Source organism: Pinus tabuliformis, chromosome 7, assembly GCF_031772625.1.
Source record: "Pinus tabuliformis cultivar Carrire ecotype Pingquan chromosome 7, CPIR1, whole genome shotgun sequence".
NCBI classification, from domain to species: domain Eukaryota; kingdom Viridiplantae; phylum Streptophyta; class Pinopsida; order Pinales; family Pinaceae; genus Pinus; species Pinus tabuliformis.
This window is the reverse complement of record NC_142293.1, coordinates 934,537,065-934,558,314: the sequence shown is the minus strand read 5'-3', so window position 1 is coordinate 934,558,314 and position 21,250 is coordinate 934,537,065. Positions and strand designations below refer to the sequence as shown.

At 37.7% G+C, this 21,250-nt stretch overlaps 1 protein-coding gene across 12 annotated transcripts in view; it reads left to right on the top strand.

Moving 5' to 3' along the window:
* LOC149250709 (agmatine deiminase-like) overlaps positions 1–21,250 on the top strand; it is a 270,021-nt gene that overhangs the window by 43,787 nt on the left and 204,984 nt on the right. For 3 of the 12 annotated variants that reach the window (XM_089459208.1, XM_089459204.1, XM_089459205.1), the window contains exon 1: positions 1,536–1,881. The exons of 4 other annotated variants lie outside the window; for them this stretch is intronic. The gene's annotated coding sequence lies outside the window, so the exon portion shown is untranslated. 5 more of the 12 variants (XM_089459214.1, XM_089459212.1, XM_089459213.1 and 2 more) reach the window with 3 other exon arrangements.

Below are 21,250 nucleotides of genomic sequence, written 5' to 3'. Positions count from 1 at the left end.
TGCAAACCTTTTCAAAGTTTTGGTTTGAATTGAATTTTTATTTTTATTTTTTTATTATTTTTATTTTATTTATTTATTTATTTTATTTTGTTTTTATTTTTATTTTATTTTTTATTTTTATTTTATTTTATTTATTTTATTTTATTTTATTTTTTATTTTTTATTTTATTTTTTTACATTGAGAGATTTGATCCCTCTCCATGCTTAATAGATACCTAGTTAAATTGTATATATGTTGATTACAAGAAAATATTCTCCTTTTATCATAAAAAAGGTTTTATTTAATTTTAATTAATAATATAATAAATAATCTACATTTATAAAATACAATAATTTATATATTTATTTTACCATAGTGAATATGTAATTATTTAGAGTAATATGGGAGAGGTCCAAGATCAAACACAATGACTGCCACTATAATATCAAGAGTACATCCAACATAATGTTTGCCACTATATTATTAAGAGTACATCCAACATCCTAAGTCACATATATCATGAATTTATGAATCATTAAGAGTGGAGACTCCACCAAAATTGGGGAGCCCTCTCCTTGAGCCTTATCACAATAGGTCAAAAATGTCCCCTTGTGGAATTTGACACCGTTAATAAAATAATAATAATAATAATATAATTTTAAATTCACATTTAATTTGTCTAATAAATTTTATACTCCAGCCTTAAATTTAAGTAAGATAGATAACAATAATTTTTCCACCCTTAAATTTAATTAACAATTTATAATTAATCTGAACTAAAATTATAATTTTAAATAATAAAATTGTTAGTTTAATAAATAAATAAATTCATCATTCTAAAATATCCCTATATAACCAAATTATACAATATACTTATTTAATAATTACAATTTCTACCTTTAAAATGAATATTCTTAAATTTTAAATAAAAAATATTAATGATTTACAATTTCATCAATTTAAAATAATTTTTATTATTATTTTTTATACCCATTAGAAAAAAAAATACATTTATAAACATTTTAAATGCAACATATACTTCCATCTAAGGGTGTAATTTGATTTGCGCCATGATCACATTGTGAAAGTTGGAGTTTCAAAATTGAATCCAGTAATTTATCATAGCGGCTGTGAGTGTGAAAAATGGAAGTTCTAAATTCAATTCCCTAAATTGATTCACCTTAGAATTCACCAATTCATCTCAATATAAAAACATAACATTAAATTATGGATTATTTTCAGGTATCGACGTAAATAAAAAAAAATTATATATATATATATAAATTATATTTATTTATTTTAATTTAAAAACAAGAAACAAACCAACAAAATTAAAAAAACTTATACTAAAATATACAACTGTAATATTAATTATATATTAATATGTTAAAAAAACATATTTTATTAACAAAAGGTAAAGTACATTCCGCAAAAGCAAAATGTAATCCAACTCTCCAAGAATGGTTTTCCAAAGAAGCAAAAGCTAAAGGAAAAGTTATGGCTCTCCTCGAAGGAAGGAGCTTCCCTCCCAAGGTGAAAATTAAACCCAAAAAACTAATCACAGGAAATTATAAGATGATAGAACGAAAGGCTGAATATCCCTGATATAATATATATTTAAAAAAAATTCACCTGGAATCGAATCTCTTAGGCACACTGACATCTGGAACATCCCGAAATGCGACAGTGGCATTTCAATTATTTGACCTAACTGATGGCGCGTGAGAATCTTTTGTAGTTACAGTGTTGGTCAGTCGGACGTGTGATGGTTACGGGTTGGCAAATAATTGCAACTTACAGGTGTTTACTGCTTTGAATAAAGCTTAAGAGGACACAATTTGATTGCTGCAGCTGGATTTTGTTGTTTGACTCAGATATTTCTCAACGACCTCTCCGCTCAGGTAGGGTAGCAATCCCTCCATAGTCCTTTTTATCTTTGGATTTTTATTTCCTTGGCTGCGTTTTTCTGTTCATAACAGTTAACAGCGATTGCTGTCAGCGCTTTTTTACACAGCAGAACAAATTATAACATTGATTTTGAGAGGTTACACAATGTTTTGTTTTTCTACCTCTGTTTTTTTCGGTTTAAAACAATGTACAATGCTAATGATGGATGATATTCCAGGCCCTTTTCCAAACATTGTAGTCTAAACATTTTACTTTTTAAACCTTTTTTCATAACATCTTTCCGATCAGTTTTGCCTAAAATTTTAAATTTTTTTTCATAACATCTTTCCGATCAGTTTTCCCAAAAATTTGGCCATAAATTTAGAAGATTTGATGAAATTGTAGTTCTTAGAATTGCACAATCCCTTCTCCGTATAATAAAGGTTTTTAGGGCACTAAATCCATATATTTATTTCTTTGGCTGCGTTTTCATGTTCATAACAGTTAACAGCGATTGCTCTCAGCGCTTTTTTACACAGCAGAACAAATTATAACATTGATTTTGAGAGGTTACACAATGTTTTATTTTTCTACCTCTGTTTTTTTCGGTTTAAAACAATGTACAATGCTAATGATGGATGTTATTCCAGGCCCTTTTCCAAACATTGTAGTCTAAACATTTTGCTTTTTAAACCTTTTGTCATAACATCTTTCCGATCATTTTTGCCTAAAATTTTGAACCTTTTTTCATAACATCTTTCCGATCAGTTTTCCCTAAAATTTGGCCATAAATTTAGAAGATTGATGAAATTCTAGTTGTTAGAATTTCACAATCCCTTCTCCGTATAATAAAGGTTTTTAGGGCACTAAATCCATATATTTATTTCAAAAATTGCAATTTCACCAACAATCATATAATTAGCTTAAAGTCCAAAAAATAGAAGGTTTAGAATTGTGCTTTCTAAACTCATTGTATTTTATTTTGATCAGTATTGGCTCTTGGTTAAAATGGATTAGTTTCACCTACAGGAAGTGTGACCACTGGCTAGAAAACTTTGGTCATCCATGGCAGTAGTAGTTTACTGCCATGGATGGAAATAAAGAAAATTTGGCTACAGACCAGCAGACTGAACCGCTCTGATACCACTTATCTTGCAGTACTCAGAAAATGATGAATACAAAGTACACATATATTATTCAAGGAAACCTTTGCAGGTAAACTCCTGGGCACTTTGTTGCATTTTGTGAAGTGGCTAGAAAACTTTGGTCATCGATGATAGTAGCAGTTCACTGCCACGAATGGAAAAAAAATAAAAAATTGGTTACAGACCAGCAGAATGAACTGCTCTGATACCACTTGTGCCATATCTTGCAGTAGTCAGAAAATGATGAATACAAAGTACACACATTTATTATTCAAGGAAACCTTTGCAGGTAAACTCCTGGGCACTCTGTGGCATTTTGTGAAGTGGACCCATTGTACATCAGTTGGCACTGATTATGGCGCCTGACCTGGTAGAGACATTGAGTGAGACACACAACGGAGGCAACCAGTCTAGGGATAGACCTCGAGACCTCCTGCATGAAGCATATGTGTGTGTATCATCATACCATCAAATCCTGAGGCAGTTGCCGAGTGGTCAGTTTTGCTATGGTGAATGGTGTGTGAGTAGGCACCCAAGCTTTTATATATATATATTTTGGGGAAATATTCGGGCAGATTCACCCGAATAGATCACTTCTTGTTGGCTTATTAGCATAGCCTAACCCCGTGAGTGTCGAGGAGAATTTACCCCATGACCTCCCAATAGCGAGGTGCTTTTAGTGATGGGACACCACTCTTCCCTTCACATAATCCATGACATCATGCTCTTCAAAAGCTAAATCCAAAGTCATCTTCCATGCATGATAGTAAGACTTGTCATTGAGCTTATCCTCAGATTTGAAATAGGATGTAGTAGCCATTAGTCCAATAGTTTTGTCCAACAGATCACTCTTAGTGATTGCTTTTCTCCCTCTTGCTTGGGCTTTGTCTTCACCTAAGCTTTGATACCATGTTAAATTTAGTTAACAATGGTATGTTCTATGCTTAACACAATTACTTCAATGTTCCTTTAGCAGCCCAATGACAATTTCCAATTTAGTCTTCCAATAGCAATCACGTTAACTATTAATCACATTGACAATAACAACATAAAATAAATGCAGAAGACAAGCCAAGACAAGAGGACACCAGATTTGGCGGATGCCAGGGAAAAACCCCAATGTGGGGAAAATTCTTTGATCGAATCTTCTTATTATTATATCAAAATGTTCAGCAGAGAGAGAGAGAGTACAAAAGTCAAATTGACTTGACAAATTCAAAGCCAAAACAACCCTGACAAAATCTGCAGTCAAATCAGCCTTAACCAGAAAGTCAAACATGGTCAACACAGCTGTTAAACTTGCCTTCTTGTGATTGGTCAATCACAGTCAAACTCAGCCTTCCTTGATGGTCAAAATCAGCCAAAACAGTCCAGTCAAACTCGGTCAAAGGAGTGAGAAAATTGTTGGAATTTTTTTGCGGTCAAAATGCTCAGAAAACTTCGGTTTCTGTGCCAAAAGTTGTGGCCTGCTGAGACAGAAATAACCCCAAGAAATCGAAGTCAAATGATGCCTTGAAGGTCTTGGTCAACATTGGTCAAACTGCAGAATTTCCTGAAATTTTCGGCCCTGTAATTCAGACCTGAAATTTCATCCCCCTTGTGCCACACGTGGGAGAGACAGAGAATGCCAAATGATGTACGAATCAATGAGAGAAGGAGAGAGAATGTGTGAGTGATGAAGATTGCCAAATGAGGAGTGAGGTCACTTGTATTTATACAATTCATTGAGGGTGAAGAGACATGTCGATTAGGCTTTTTGAGCCTACATGTTGATGTGGCCGACCTGAACAATTTGCACATATGTGGGCATAAATTCAAAATCACACTTCTGCTTGTCCAAATGAGATGATCTTTATATCAATTTTGGTCCTCTCGAAAAGAGTAATTTAATGCAATCATCATCTCCATCAAATGAGCTACCCAAGGTGGAATTTGGCCGTAGCTTCCAATTTTATCATAAGGTTTAACAACCTTGAGTATCCCTGGTTTCAAAGACACATATGAGCTCTCCCTAGTCAAAAGGCTGTGTTTCGACGAAAGAGCTTCAGTTTGTGAGACACTAGCACATCATCATTTCTAGGTTGCAATTGTCATTCATGATTGGAGGTCGATTTGGAGATATAATTCAGAGGATAGTTTTAGATTTGTGTTTATTTCAACAAGTAATTTTCATAGTTATAATTCCTAATTTTTATATGAAAATAAAATTTTGGAAGCAAAAATGTTAAAACAACTACAAATGAATAACCTTTATTTGAGTTAGATGCATCAAAACACAACAAATGGAAGAAATATGGTGCATACAAAAGGAGTGGAAAGTAGCAAGGTTGAAGAACACATTGAACATTCTTCCAGTAGACCTTCAAGTTCAACACAATCTAGAGTTTTCATGCCTACTTTTAAACAAGAGGATGAGCCTACACAAGGGGAACCTATGGAGGACAATGAAGACATTTAAAGATAAGCTAAGTATCAAATTCCGGGGGCAAATTTTCAATCAGCCATCTCCTTTAAGGACTACTTGGAGATCTCAAAGCGTACAAAGGCAAAGCAAAAGCAATGGAACCATAGGAAGCAAAATTATGGATTGTAGAAGAGGTTGGGTCATCTATCTTTACCAAGTTTTGATGGATCATCCAAGTGTACAGCTAGGGCTTGGATTAAGAAATTGGATACTTATCTTGCCCTAAATCAGATGAAGGAGATTGAGGCCATCAAGTTTGCTACCCTTCACCTTGAGGGAGTTGCACATGAATGGTGGTATCACGGTTTAGTGACACAAGGACATGGTGCAATAGTCTCTTATGATAAGTTCTGCACTACATTGATAGAGTGGTTTGACTGCAAGGATTCAGAGGTACAATCTGGAGAGTTCTCTCAATTGAGATAGGTTGGGACACTTGATGCATATATTTCAGAGTTTCAACGGTTGTCATCCATGGTTATTGATGTGATTGAGAAGAGATTGATTTCTTGGTTCATAGAGGGCTTGTCAAAACCTCTCAGGGGTTGGGTCAAAGCTTTTAATCCACTAAACTTGCAGGCTGCTATTAAATGTGCAAGGAATATGGAGTTATCCACACCATAGGTTAGGTTTCTTAGCAAGTTTACGCATAGACCCTTGTTGCCAAATTGGCCACAGAGGAAGGGAAAGAAGCCAGAGTATAATAGATCTACAAGTGAGATGTCTAGGCCAGTTGGTGGTGCATCTTGTGATTCGAGGGATGAGTTGATTGTCATGAGCCTTGGACACCTGGACATAAGTGTAGAAACAGAGGTAAGGCCCATTAGATTGAAGTCTTTGAGGAGCCTAGTGATGATGAGTCAGAAGAGACACAAGTTCCTGATGAGCAACATGGAGCAAATGGAAGGAGAGACAGGTATAGATGGGAGCCTGGATGATTTGGAACAAATAGATGGTGCATTTGCAATCCTCACTACCATTCCTCATTATAATGCCTTTAGAGTAAAGGGTTTTATACAGGGACAATGAGTTGTTATGCTGATTGATAGTGGGGATACCCACAATTTCATTGACTCGTCTTATGTGATTTAGCAAGTTGAGGAGCATGGTGGTTTTCGGTGCTGATAGCAAGTGGCCCGATGTTGTGTTGTGTTCATCGTGTTCCGTAGTTGAGTATAATTTTGGGTAATTACACCCTTATTGATGACTTTTATGTGGTTGACATTGAGGATACCAATGTTGTGTTGGGTGTTTAGTGGTTGCATTCTATAAGTCCATTTGTTATGAACTTTAAGACTATGCAATTGAGTTTCACAACAAATGGTAGGAGGGTGGTATTATGGGGCTTAACTCCAGATGCTCCTAGAGTCATTACAACTAAGAGGATGGAGAGAGTTTTTCAACATTTAGAGGCCAAGTGGGCAGTGCAGTGTTTCATTTTAGAAAGGTCTACCGATACAGGACAACGTGGGTATCATGTGGACATACAAGGTTTGTTGGACAAGCATAGTGTGGTGTTTTCATATCTACCGCATGGCCTATCTCCAGATCGTGGTTTTGAGCATGTTATTGAGCTTGTGGACAACAAGCCAATTGTTATGGATTTGTCATCCTAAACTATTCAAGGATGAGATCGAGGGGACTATTCAGGAGTTGTTGGATGTAGGACATATACGACCTAGCTCTAGTCCTTTTGCTTCTTCTGTTGTCCTAGTAAAGAAGAAGGATGGCACTATGAGGATGTGCATTGATTATCATGCACTAAATAAGAAGACCATCAAGAACAAGTATCCTATTCTGCGTATTGATGAGCTACATGGAGCGGTCTATTTCTCCAAAATAGATCTTCGTTCAGGATATCATTAGATTCGAGTTTGAGAGAAGGATGTGCACAAAACAACTTTCAGGTGCCACTTTGGACATTTTGAGTATTTGGTGATGCCCTTTGGGTTATCAAATTCTCCAACTACTTTTCAGTCTTGCATGAACCATGTGTTCAACAAGTAGTTGCAAAAATTTGTGTTGATTTTCTTTAATGACATCTTAGTATAAGCAATTCATGGGAATAGCATCTTTGACACCTTGATGAAGTGTTAAGTACATTGGCAGCTAATTCCCTATTTGCGAAGCCTCTTGAGTGTGAGTTCAACACGACAAAGCTATTATATTTGGGATATGTCATTGGGGAAGGTTGTGTGAAGGCACTGTTACCGCTCAAACTAGCAGGGGTCCTAGGAGGGGATCTTATAAAGCAACTACTAGGTCAAGGTCAACAATGGAGCGATAGCGCACTGTCACCTCAATTATGGCTCCTTGCTCTTTATGGACTTTCACCGATGGGAGGAGACCCAGTATAAGAGGAATCACAATAATGAATGTGTCAATGAGAGGATGAAGGGTGATTCCCAAGGCAAATTCCCAAGAGAGACTCAATTGTATGGCTTTCTTTCTTGGGAAGCAAGGTGATGGGCTCTCTAGGAAGGCCTAAGAGGATTCTCGAGGCTAGGGTTTGGGAATGTTTCTTGTAAAGATGATTCCTAGGCCTAGAAATCCTTATGGGGAGTTGGTTTTTATGTGATCTTTGTGGAATTGGAGTTGTAAAGTCATGGGACCACACGGGACCAAGTGGACCCAGAATTAGGTCATGGAAGTGGAGTTGATCAACCAAGGAGGGGCTTGACCTAGTTGTGGAAAGGAAGAGGATCAAAGGACAAATCTTCTTAGAATAGAATGCAATGATCCTAATGAGGGAGGGCACTAACAAAGGGAAACCTAGGGCAAGAAAGGATCTTTGAGCTAGGGCTTGCAGTATCTCAAGATCCCACCGTTAGGGCTTGCAGTATCTCAAGATCCCACCGTCGAAATTTCTTGAAATTTGGAGGACCTCTAGAGGAAATCCTAACGCAATTATGGACAAGAGATCGAAGTCTTTTGATGTCTAGAAAATGAGATAAGTGATGCCCTAGATGACCTATGGAGGCTAGGCCTAGAAAGAGAGGAGAGGTGAGAGAAATATGCGTTTAAAGTGACCACCTATGGAAGGACCAGTGCCTTATCTTTTGGGAGAGATGGAGTCAGGAGAATTTATGGTTTGGAAGATGTTTACCCAATCAAGGAGGTCTTCAAGCAGCTTCGCATGGCATTAGGGCATGAGAGCAACTACTTGAGATCTTTATACTTCGATATGCAATAATTGATGACTTGTCAAGATGTATTTTAACAAAATAATCTCTAGGAACATTCACCCATTCATACATGGCCCATGCAATGATGCAACGCTATAAAAGATCAAAATTTCCACAATTTTGCATAGGAAAGCAGTAAATTTCAGACTTGTATAGCGAAAATCCCAACAACATTCATGTGACAAAGTAAATAACAAGAATAAGCATGAAAATATTACTTACATGTATAAAAGAGTATATCCAATCATCATGTTATGCCAATAATGAAGCTCCAAGACAAGAGAAATAGATCTAAACATAAAAATTCATCCATCACATCCAAAACTCGTCTGCCAAAGGGAATGCAAAATTCTCAAGAGCTACTAAATCTCAATCCATGGGATGATGATGAAATGAATCATCTCACTTCTATTTATACAATCACTAATGAGTTCGATTTGCCTAATTTGGCCTAATTGAGCTCGAAATAATAAAATAATGTGCAATAATAACATCTCGTGGTGACAAGCCCACCAAGATAGCTCAATAACATAATAATAAGCCTCTCAAGACAGTTGAATGATCAATAAAGTGAGTCGTTGGGCCTTTGAAGAGGCGTAATGAAGTCTTGAGTGTGCCATGATGTGAGAATTTACCTTAAACATAGTGGACAAGGGGTTGGCCCCTTGTTTTCCAAGCAAATCCCTATGGTGACCCTTATTGGGTGTGAAGGACACAAGGACATCCTCATGGGTCTCCAAGTAGATTGAAAATTCCTGTAAACCATCTATTGGGGCTAAGATGATGACATAAGCCCTCATCTGGACCCCAAAACATCTTCCAAGTGTATGGTGCAAGTGGTTGGGCATGGTGTAATAGATGCATCATCCTCATCCAAAAGGTGGAACATGAGCAATCGATGAGTGGTGTTGGGGATCCATGAAGTACTCTTTGCTATGGTGGAGGCCCATGGCTGTCAATGCTCACCCTACAAGTGCCAATGTGGCCCTATGGAGGGCTAGGACTCTGTATAGACCCCAAATGGAGACTCACCTGCAATCCTGCATAAGATCCAATGTGTCCCCTTGCCTTCCAATACAACAAATCATTAGAATAATCAAGTAAAAGAGCTTACAATTCTGGAATCAATGGGGCACTTCATGGTGGCATGCTCTTCCATAACGGGCTTTGGCATGTACAAGTGTCTCCAAGCTCAATGAGGGGTTAATCAAGGACCCTATTCAGCGGTTTCAACCTTTAAAGGGGGTGACATGTCCATGGTACATTCCTCAAGTGGTAGGTGGCAAATGGTATAATAATGGAACAAAGAGGGGATCAAGGAAATCATCTAGACCAAATGTCGTGGTACAAGGGCAACTATAATAAGGGAAAAGCCCACACTTGGGTATATGAGTGTACGAGGGATAAAATCGTGGTACATGAGTTACCCCGACCTTTGTTTTTCCACCCTTCTTCATATGCCTTTTGCCTTTGATTGGATTTTCTTCTTAATTGCTCAGGGCGCCAGGGGATGAGAGCATGTTGTGTAATATATAGCAGCGGATACCCCTTTAAGGTGGAGCAGTTCATTGCCCACCAGGGATTGGGACAACCATGGGTTCCTTAATGATGGAGGGGCTCATCTCGAGCCCATAGGAACCAGGGTGATGGCCATGGATAAGGGATAGAGCTCATGTTTGATTTTTGCCCACGTGTTAAATATGTATGTCCCAACCATCTTTTGCATTTTGTGGTGCATTTCCCGTTGACAGTGGCCAAATGATGTTTTTTCTTTTCTTTTTAGCTTCATCAACCTCCGGACATCATTCCAGGCCCAACCCAAAGTGTGGACAAGGGGAAGGAGAGGCTAACCCTATGTGGACCTAGTGGACACATGTGGACCCGAATGTGAAAAGAGACGAATGGGGCTAAAATAAGTGGAAGGGAGTGATGTATATGGTGTCGGGAAACATGACAACACAACCAAAATCGAGATTTCCCATGTAGTGCCAACCCTAAAGCTAGTCGCCAGTAAAGGAGATCCCACGGGACTAGGATACAAGGATAACCACAAAATCAGGTAATGGAGACAAGAGTACAGACCTAGCCCACTCTTTTCGCGAATCCCCCCAACAATCCGTCCCCAAAAGTGCTCATGACAAGTAAGGAAAATTACTCAACTATACCAATGAAATGCCATACCTTCGGGGTTGGGAGGCCCACCTTCAAACATACAATCATAACAAGTAAGCGAGGGATCACATTGCTGGCTCAGGTGGCGGAGATAATGGCACATCGAGCTATCTGGTGGCTGCTGGCTCCAACTGAGGACCATCTAGGAGAAAAAAATTCTCCTATATACACTACCCACATGTGGTGGGTAACAGACACATTGGGAGAAGATTCAAACTATACTTGACTGGCCACCACCAAAGAACTTGTCACAATAAAGGGGCTTCATTTGTGCATATACTATACACAACTTGTGAAGCGATTTTCTTCATTAACCACTCCTTTGATCAAATCGAGAAAGAATGATGCTTTGTTTGGAGAGATGAGAATCAAGGAATTATGGATCACCTTAAGAAGGTAATAAGTACTTGTCCTGCTTTGGCATTACCAAATTTCTCTAGACCTTTTGTGCTTGAGTGTGATGCATTAGGTATTGGTATTGGGGTTGTTTTGATACAAGACAAGCATCCCATTGCTTATGAAAGACAAAAATTGAATGGCGTTGAAAGGAGATTCTCCACATATGATAAAGAGATGTTGGACATAATGCACACACTTGAGAAGTTTCGTCAATATCTTGTGGGCAACAAGTTTACTGTGAGAACTGATCATAACAACCTCAAGTATTTCATGGAGCAAAAAGGATTAAATGAGAGACAACAATAATGGGTAAGTAAGCTACAAGGGTATGACTTTGACATTGAATTCGTCAAGGGGAAGAATAATGTTGTTGTTGATGCATTATTTAGAAATCCTTCATTTTGCTCACTTTAAGAAATTTCAGCCTCTTGGAAAGATCACATACTTGTAGAACATGCAAAAAATCAGCTTGCTTGTGATATTTTAGACGTAAAATTGATGATGAAATTATAAAGTGATGAATGACATCATCTATGACAAGAAAATAATTTGCCTAGTGGCTTAAAGTGAGTTTAAGCACAAAATTTTAATCGTTGTTCATAACAATTAGCTTGCTGGTCACCTTGGTTATTTTAAGACGTATAGGTATGTTCATGAAAGGTTATCATGGAAGGGTATGAAGCAGTGTTGCAGACGTCTCGATTTTATCGCGATAAAACCCATAAATTGTGATTTTTTTTCCAAGTCGCTGTTTGTTAATTTTTATTGATATTTTCCTTATTTTTACGATATTTGGTTTTCCAGACCCTTGCCAATTTTATCTCGATGCTGATGCTTTCAACATTGGTATGAAGGATGATGTTCTCAATCATGCGAGGGAATGCATAGAATGCCAATGATAAAAGACAATAATTTCCTTCCCTGTAAGCCTGCTGCAACCACTTTCTATTCCCAACCAAAAGTGGGAAAAAATATCAATGGATTTTATCACGGTGCTGCCTAAGGTAAATGGTAAGGACTGCATTTTTGTTGTGGTGGACAAACTTACTAAATATGCTCATTTCATGCCAATGCCTTTTGAATCTAAACCTCCAACTGTTGTTGGTCTATTTTTGAACATGTATTTAGACTTCATGGTGTGCCTAAGAGGATTGTAAGTGACAGGGATTGCATATTCATTAGCACTTTTTGGTAAGAATTGATGAAGTTGTCAGGAACAAAACTTGATCATAGCACTAGTTATCATCGTCAAACAGATGTTCAAGCTGAAAGTGTACATAAATGGCTTGAGGTCTACTTAAGGAACTATCTGTCGGGATAGAAAAAAAATGGGTAAAATGGTTATATTTGGCAGAATTTTGTTACAACACTACATATCACATGCGCATCGACATGACTCCTTTTAAAGCCTGTATGGTTATGAAGCTTCTACATTTGTGGATTTGGTCTTTTTTTATTCTAGAGCTCCACAAGCTCTTGAGTGGGCTAAAGGGAACCAAGATGTCTTTAATTCACTCAAGAAGAATATTAAGATCGCATAGGGTTACAACATAAGAAATATGTTGATCGCCATCAAATTTAGAGTCTTTTGAGATGGGAGACCTAGTATTTTTGCATCTTCAACCTTATAGACAATTTTCATTGAAGATCAATAGAGCGGAAAAGCTTAAACCTTGATTTTATAGGCCTTTCATGGTGATTAGGAGAATTGGTGAAGTAGCATATGAGTTGGAGCTATGTTTTACAAGCAAGATTCACAATGTATTTCATGTATCATGCCTAAAAAAGGCTCTAGGGCAATATGTGACTCCTTCAACAAAATTAGCTCCCATGGATGAAGAAGGTAAATTGATACTTATTCTAGAGATCATTCTGTAGGTAAGGGAGAAACAATTGAGGAATGAATTAATCTCTGAATATCTCATCAAATGGAAAAACTTGCCCTTGGAGGATACAACATGGGAAGGGGAGGAGATTCTTAAGCATCTTGATCTACAAATGCTTGAGGACAAGCATTCTTTGGGTGGGGAGGACTGTAATGTCCCTAACTCAAACTAGGAATACTAATAACAAATCAATTGTCCTTTCCTTGGCTTACCCAAGAAGAGAAGGATGTAGAGCCACATTGGGTTTGGATGCATACACATGGATCAATGCGTAGGGATAAGACTAAGAGTGACTAAGGGTTGTTTGGAGTGCATGCAAGAATGAACTAAAGACCACTGGGACACATACACTAATTTAGGGATGAGTTGTCACTTTTCTCGGAGTTAACTATAGCGCATGCATGAGTGGGGATATAACTGAGCAATGACAGTGAGTGTGTGGTCTAGTTAACTAGGTGTATGCCTTTTTCTCTCCCATTTAATAGTAGCTTGACATAAGAATATATCTGCTAGATTGAGCTCATGCTTCTTCTCTGCACTTCTACTTCATATGAACTCAAGCATACTCCCTTAGCCTTCTCTTAACTCTAACACTTGATGTTGGAATCACAATTGTCATTACACCAAAACCCATAGTTGTAGTAAACGGACGCATTGTCATTGTTAACAGATCCATGAGAGGCGGTTAAGCACATGTCGTAAAACACGTGGGGAGCGTTGGTTTATCCAATGTCCAACAATCTCCCGCGAACCGGGTGTGATTCGAACTCTAGACTTTTGGCTTTGATACCACCTATAGGAATCACGATTGTCGTTAAAACTATGCATGGAATAGATAACAATGAAATAAAAACTCACAAACCATGATTTGACACAAGATATAGCGTGGGAAATCCTTTTGGGAGAAAACCCAGTTGGAAGGGGAGGTCGTTCTGCTCTCTTTCTTTGAACTGAAAATGGATACAAGTACAAAGAAGTAAGGCCTGTGGCCCGTGGGCTACTATAGTGCACAAATTCTCTGTGTGCTCTCTCCCTACCCCTCTTGGCTATTTTGCTTGTTTGTGGAATGAATGCATTCGAAAAGAATGGAACCCCTTTTCCTCCTAGTGGCATGGTTATAACATAGCTCGATAGCCTACTAGTGGTTAGGTTTGACTATCTCAATTCTTAACCAGAGTTACAATATGGACTCTTCTAGAGTCGTCTTCATCATAATCATGTGGCTATCCCCTTTTCCATGAATAATGGGGGTTGACGTGGCATTCTCTCGAATTATGGGGGTGAAAATAGGAAAGTCAACTTCTGAGTAGCATAACTTTTGTATACATACTCCGATTGAGGCAATTCTTGTGCCATTGGAAAGGTATTTGTGTGTAGAATATGAAAAAAATGTGCAGTGCTAAAGCGACAAAGATTTACCCCCTAATAATCATCATTCAATGCCTCTAAATGCTCCCAAAAGGTTCCATACCCCAATTTGCCAAATTAGGTCTTGCTGGTAAAAATGGTTTTGTGAGTTGATTCCTCCACTTTTTCCACTCTAAAATCATCGAGATGGATGAAAAACAATATAATGATCCATTCTGGATCACACCTCCCCATTTTGGGAGGCTTTTGGTCCCCAAAAGCTTCCACTGAATGAGGTGAGCAAATTTTCCTCCACCTTCTTTGGTGTACCATTTAGTTTTGCTTGAAAGTTGCCCTTTCAACCCAATTTCTCAAAGGTCATGTTGCCCCCATCTTGTGCTTTTGGACCTCTTTTTCAAACTTGTATCTTTTGTTAACTCTGCTTGAGCATCTGGTGCCAAATCTTCTACAGAAGGTAGGACTTGTTCCTCTTCCTGATCTAGCATGGAAGGCTCATAATGCTTCAAATTCTCTACATTTAAAACTAATTAAATGTGAATGTATGTGGGTAGACTGAGTCTATGGGCGTTATCTCCCACCTTTCCAGTATTTCAAAGGGGCCATATCGCAGAGCCTTGATTTTCTTACCAGGACCCTATAGCCTCTCCTTGTTTAACTATAACCATACGCTGTCTCCCACCTTGAACGACTTCTTTGTTCTGTGCTGATCATGCATGGCCTTGTATTTTCCATGTGACTTCTGTAGTGTATCTTGTACCTGTATGTGAATTTTCTTGATCTTTTCTACAATTTTTTCAGCCCTCAAGGCATCCCCTATAAGATCCTCCCTTACTCCTTCGTTCTGCCCATATGCAATATCCAAAGGTGAAGGTGGAAAATAACAAGTTTCAAATGGGGACTTACCAGTAGAAGTGTGGATTGCTCTGTTATAAGAGTGTTGTGTATATAATAGATTTTCATCCCAAGTCTTTGGATGCTTCTAATTATAACCCCTCAAAAGTTGCACCAAAGTTTTGTTGACTACTTCTATTTTCCTATCTGTTTGAGGATGGAATATTGTAGACCTCTTCAACTTAGTGTCCATCTTCTCCCATAATGCAGTCCAAAATGCACTGAGAAATCTTGTGCCCCTGTCTAAAAAGATGCTCCTTGGTATCCAAAGTGCACCCAAACCTGTCCAAAGAACAAGTTCATTGCTTGTTGCCCACTGATGGTCTTTTTACGGGCATTAGAACACACATCTTTCAGAACTTGTTAACTACCACAAACAGGTAGTCATGTCCCTTGGTTGTTGGTAAATCTCCCAGAAATGGGTACGAGTAAGGGATTATATTGACCTTGTTTCTTGTTACTAGGCTTGCTGGTACAAAAAAACATGCATCCTCTTATAAAACATGTTCTTGTATCTTGGCCCAATACAAATACCTCTGCAAGTTGGCCATCGTCTTCCCTACACCAAAGTGTCGGACATCCTTTGAGGTGTGAACCTCTCTAATCAACTACAAACACTCACCTTTTGGAACACATAACTTATCAAACCTCTAGAGTAACTCATCTTGGAGATGGTAGTAAATGGTGTTGTCACCATCGTGCACATGACTCTTATTCTGCAACTGCTGAAACACCTCCTTGAAGTCCTCATCTTATGAATATGCCTTCTATATGCATCATCGGTGAATGGCTAAATGTGCATCAAAGTTCCTAATGTTGTGATCTTTGATGTGGTTGGCCTTAATTCTTGAAAGCATGTCCACCAACTTTTTTGTGCTGCTCTCCTTGTACTTTGATCACTAAATGAAACTGCTGGAGAAACCCCATCTACTTGTAATGCCTGGTCTATTGTAGCTTACTCTGGGCCTGCAAGTACGGTAGTGGCTAACGATCTATGTGGATTATTGTCTCCTTTCCCATAAGATAGTGCTTCCACTTCTTTACGACTTGCACCAGGGCATAGATCTCCTTGTCGTAGGTAGGGTAGTTAAGAATTGCCCCATGAAATACTTTGGAATGGTAGCTTACAGGCCTTCCTCGCTACATCAAGATCTCTCCCATAGCATACCCACTCACATTTGTCTCCATTTCAAAGGGCTGCTGCAAGTTTGGTAATGCCAGAACTGGTCCTTTGACCAATCTTCTTCTTTAACTCGTTAAAGGCCCTTTGCTGACCCTACTCTTACCACTTGTTGTTATGGCATGGAGTGGCGATGCTGTTGAAGTAGGTTCTTCTACATGTTGTGATGTTTATCATGGGGTGGGGGACATTAAGTTGTCTCTCTAGATGTATTTTTTGATATAAAGTGAGTTTATATTCTTAAAGTGATTTTTTGTACTTTATAAACTTAAAGTGTATAAGTGGGTGACTTAAAGTGCATCTAATAAATATTAAACTGTATTTAATATGAGAGGTTAAATGTGAGCCCTTGATCTAATCAAATCACAGCCATTGAAAAAGTTGGTTAGATTGGTTAGGGTTAGGTCAATGAGAAATAAAGTACAAAAAGACATTTAGAGAGACGAGAAGAAATTAATGTGTGATACACATCTGAGATAAAAGAGAGCAAGCAGTGAAGAAGAGTGTGAAAGTTCAGCAGAAACAAGGCACAAATCCTAAGAGATCGAGGGTTTTAGTGAGGTCGTACAACACAGTTCTGTACAACTGCAAGGGCATAAAAACCGAGGCATATTTTTGAGAAATATTTTGTTGTATATGACCATACAGTTCCATATTACATGGCAGAATCGATCAACATAGATATCGAGGCAGTTTGTGATAGCATTTATTGTTGTACTTGATCGTACAAGTACAAATTTATGAATAGCATGTGAGCAAAAATCAAGGAGTCTTTACTAGCATTGATTTCGAGGCATAAGGGTGATTGATTGCAAGATAAGTCTGTTTATTAATTGCTGGTTATTTCCGCTAATTGTATCATTCTTCTGAGAAGTGCTAAAGAATAAAAATATTTTCTCTGGGTTTTCCCCTGTTGGGGTTTTGCCCTGGGCTTGGCCCTAAATCACTGTGTGTTTTTCATGGTTGTCTACTGTTAGTATTCTTTCTGCTGCAAAGTACTTAATGGAATGTATTTCTGCTTATAAAAATACTGTTGAAATATTGGGCTAAATATTTTCACTGTTGGGATTTTTATTGAAGTCAGAAATCTAAGGTCACTAAGTGTTTGAAAAAAGTACTAAGTGAGATTGTTAGCATTTTTGTCTAGTTTTTCGACTTGGTATCAGGGCTTGGGCTCTGAAAGGACAATGGACACATTATTTCTTATTGAGATAGTAAGGCTGTCGACATAGTGACCTACAAGTTTGCAAGTGAAGGGGAAAATTGTTTGTTTGTTTTCTATTGAACAATTGAGAGAGAATGGCTTCCCACATTTGATCCTATTGTATTGGATATTCATGAAGTGAATGAAGCTAGAGCACTAAGGATCATTCAAGATGGAGTTAAATACAACCTTATCCCTCATTTGGCTGAGAAGCAAACAACCAAAGGGATGTGGTATACTCTGAAGAATTTATATGAAGCAAAGAATGAGAATAGAAAGATGGCTCTCAATGACAAGCTGCATAGTGTGAAGATGGCTAAAGATGAGAGCGTGGCTTCTTACCCTACCAGAGTGACTCAAGTAAAAGATGAGTTTGCAGCTATAGGAGAAGTCATCTCAGACTTAGAGTTGATGCAGATAGCCTTAAAGGGCTTAACCAAAGAGTGGGATTTCTTTGTGAAGTGTGTGGTGGGTCAAGAAAAACTTCTAGACTAGAGCCGGTTGTGGGATGACTTTACTCAAGAAGAGATCTTAGATGGTTCTCTGAGTAGTTTCCTTGGAAGAGCTAAGTTTGCAGGCATGTAGATTATGGCTAGATTCCGAGGAAAATATTAAAGGTAAGACCTGTAAAGTAAGATTGTTGCAAAGAAGACTACAAGGTTTGTTAACGAACAACTCAAGGTATGTATACGGCTGTAAGTTATGTTGTAAGAAGGTATGATCACTTTGCTTTATATTACTAACTCTTTCATGTCTAGGGTTTGCTGTAGAATCATTAAGATTCTATATTGTTAGGGTGATTAATCTCTAGATTGAATATACCCTTATTTATCTCTTGCTATTTGTTCATTTTGGTAAAACCCTAACTTTTAGGGTTCACTATAAAACCCTAGCCTTTTGATGCTTAGGGTATATTGATGTCAATAATGAAACCCTAGTCTACTTAGGGTTTGTTGATAAGGTCTAGAACCTATGGTGAAATCCTACTCTATTAATGTTTAGGGTTTGTTAATGTTATGAAACGTTAGCCTTTTAGGGTTTATTGTTGATATCAAGTTATTATGACAAAACCCTAGATTCTTAGGGCTTGGTGAATTAGGGTTTATGACAAAACCCTTGTCATAGGTAATTTAAGATCTTAAAAATGAGACCCTAGGTGTATGTGCTTATGTATGTTTGAAACCCTAGCTTGGTCGAATTGTTGTATATCTAACGTTAAAATTTTAATGTTTGTGCCTAGGGTCTATGACAAAACCCTAGTAAAGATTGATATATGTTCCTAGGGCTTGATGATGAAACCCTAGATGAAAAATGCTTTCGTTATGATTGAAATTTTAACTTGATATAGTTACAAAAACTCTAGCATAAATGGTTGTGAAAGTATAAGGTATGAAAGATGTAATCCTTGTTATCTAAAGTATGATTTCTTAGTTTTGATAATATTAGATGCTCCCATTATAATGTCATGCTAACCTTATAGTGATAAAATCGACTTCATGCGCTTGTACATATATGCTCGTTTGTAGGTACATAGTCTTCAAGATGTTGAAGATGCTTACCTACCTAATATTTGATAATGATAATGTTGAGCATGATGGAAAGAGAGACCTGTAAGAATCTTAATGATTGATAGATGACCTTGTTGCCATGTGAAGTTAGAAGGAATGATGAAATAAAGTTTTGGAAGATCAAAATTCTTCGGTGAAATAATAATGCTAAAGAAAGATCTTGTGTGGCTGGAAGAATAAATTGTTGATGGACTTATCCCCTAGTTAAGAAGAAACTTGGATAAAAGAAAAAGTATATATCTCCCTAGTTGAGAGGGAGTTTGGTTGAAAAATGAATCTCCTCCAGTTAATAACTTAATGTAAAGAACATGGGGATGATTGAGATTGGAGAATGGCTAAAGCATTACAAATGGTTATTCGTGATTGATACAAGACTTGGATGTTTTGGAAGAAGTGTTGAGGCTGTGTTTGGTGCTGCTAGAAACGCTGAAGTAGGAAGCTTCCGACGAGATGTGTTTGAATAAATATGATGATGACCTAAGCAACATCAGAATAGTTGAAGATTGCAGAGGTTTGTGCTAACTTGTATATCTTTAGAAGTTTCTTACTAATTGGGGTTGTGTGATTGTACAGGCAGATCTCTCCATAAGAAGGTTGAAAATTTTGAAGCATGCTTGGACTAGTGGATACATTTGATATAGTTGAGGGGGGGATGAAACATATTGGGGTGACAAGATGTTTGGGAGGACATCTGGCCGACCTGTGATGATGTCTAGATCCGTTAGTAGGGAGGGTATTGTTGGTCTTGTGGAGCTCTGACCTTTGATAAGATACCTAGATCACTGGGTTGGTGTTAGAGCTGAAGCCTGATGGTACCTATAGTGGCTAAAGCTTGGAACACACCTTAGTCCCAATCGGTTAGATACCTTGGTCAAGTATCTAATCTATAGCATTGCGTGTGCTATGACTCTTCGTAGAATCATATCATTTTGAGTTCATCCATGTACCTATGTATATATGTAATTATGAATACCTCCCTAGTTAAGAGGGAGTGTTGAAGAATGTAACTAGTGTCGGTCTTCATAATTGTATTTGTCAAAAGAAAGAAAAAATATTTTTTATTATAAAAGAAAATTGACTTATTAAAGCATGGGTTTCATGCTTGGGTCAATGGTCAATAGGTCAAAGCACCCATTGTGTGCTCTAGGATTTTTGTATTGAGTCAAAGTCAAAATCATTATGTAAAAGACCCTTCTTGAGCTTCTTATTGTTGAGAAATCTAGGGCAGAGTAGTTAGAGTAATTATTAATTTGATTTCTCTTAATTCTTGACACTTTCTTGTGATATTAGATTAGGGCATCATTATTATAATTTCAATCTGTTCATCATCAAGACAAATGCCAATAAGAAGATCATAATGCAAACAAGAAGACACTAGAAATAGGCTCCAAGCCAGGGCAAAACCCCATAAGGGGAAAACCCATAAACTCTTCCTTATAGAATCAATTCAATGAAGACTTCTAAGACCTAGACCCAAGACCATCCACCCAAAAGATAAGCCAACCAAACCCCAACAAGATTTTTGAAAAATCAGAGCTGAGGAAACCCTAGTTCCTCCAGTAAACTCGCGCATGTGAGCTGTAGAAGTCCCAAGAACAGAAATTTCGACCTTCTCCTTTCTTGCTGCTTTTCTCTTCCTCTTTTGCTCTCCTTCTTTCGCTTGGATCATATTAGAGAAGATGTGTGTGATGATCCTTATGAGGTTGAGCATCTCTCCTTTATATAGACTTCTTGAGGGCGGATTAGGCCTCTTCTAGGCCGACTTGAAGGGGCTGGCCGACTTACTCTTTTGGTGGCTTCTAGACTCAATTTTACATAATAATAATTTTTCTTTCTTGTTTCTTGAGCCACACAAGGACTATTACATCATGACTTTGACTCTTTTGACATGACTCAACAAATCTTAAATCACACAATGGGT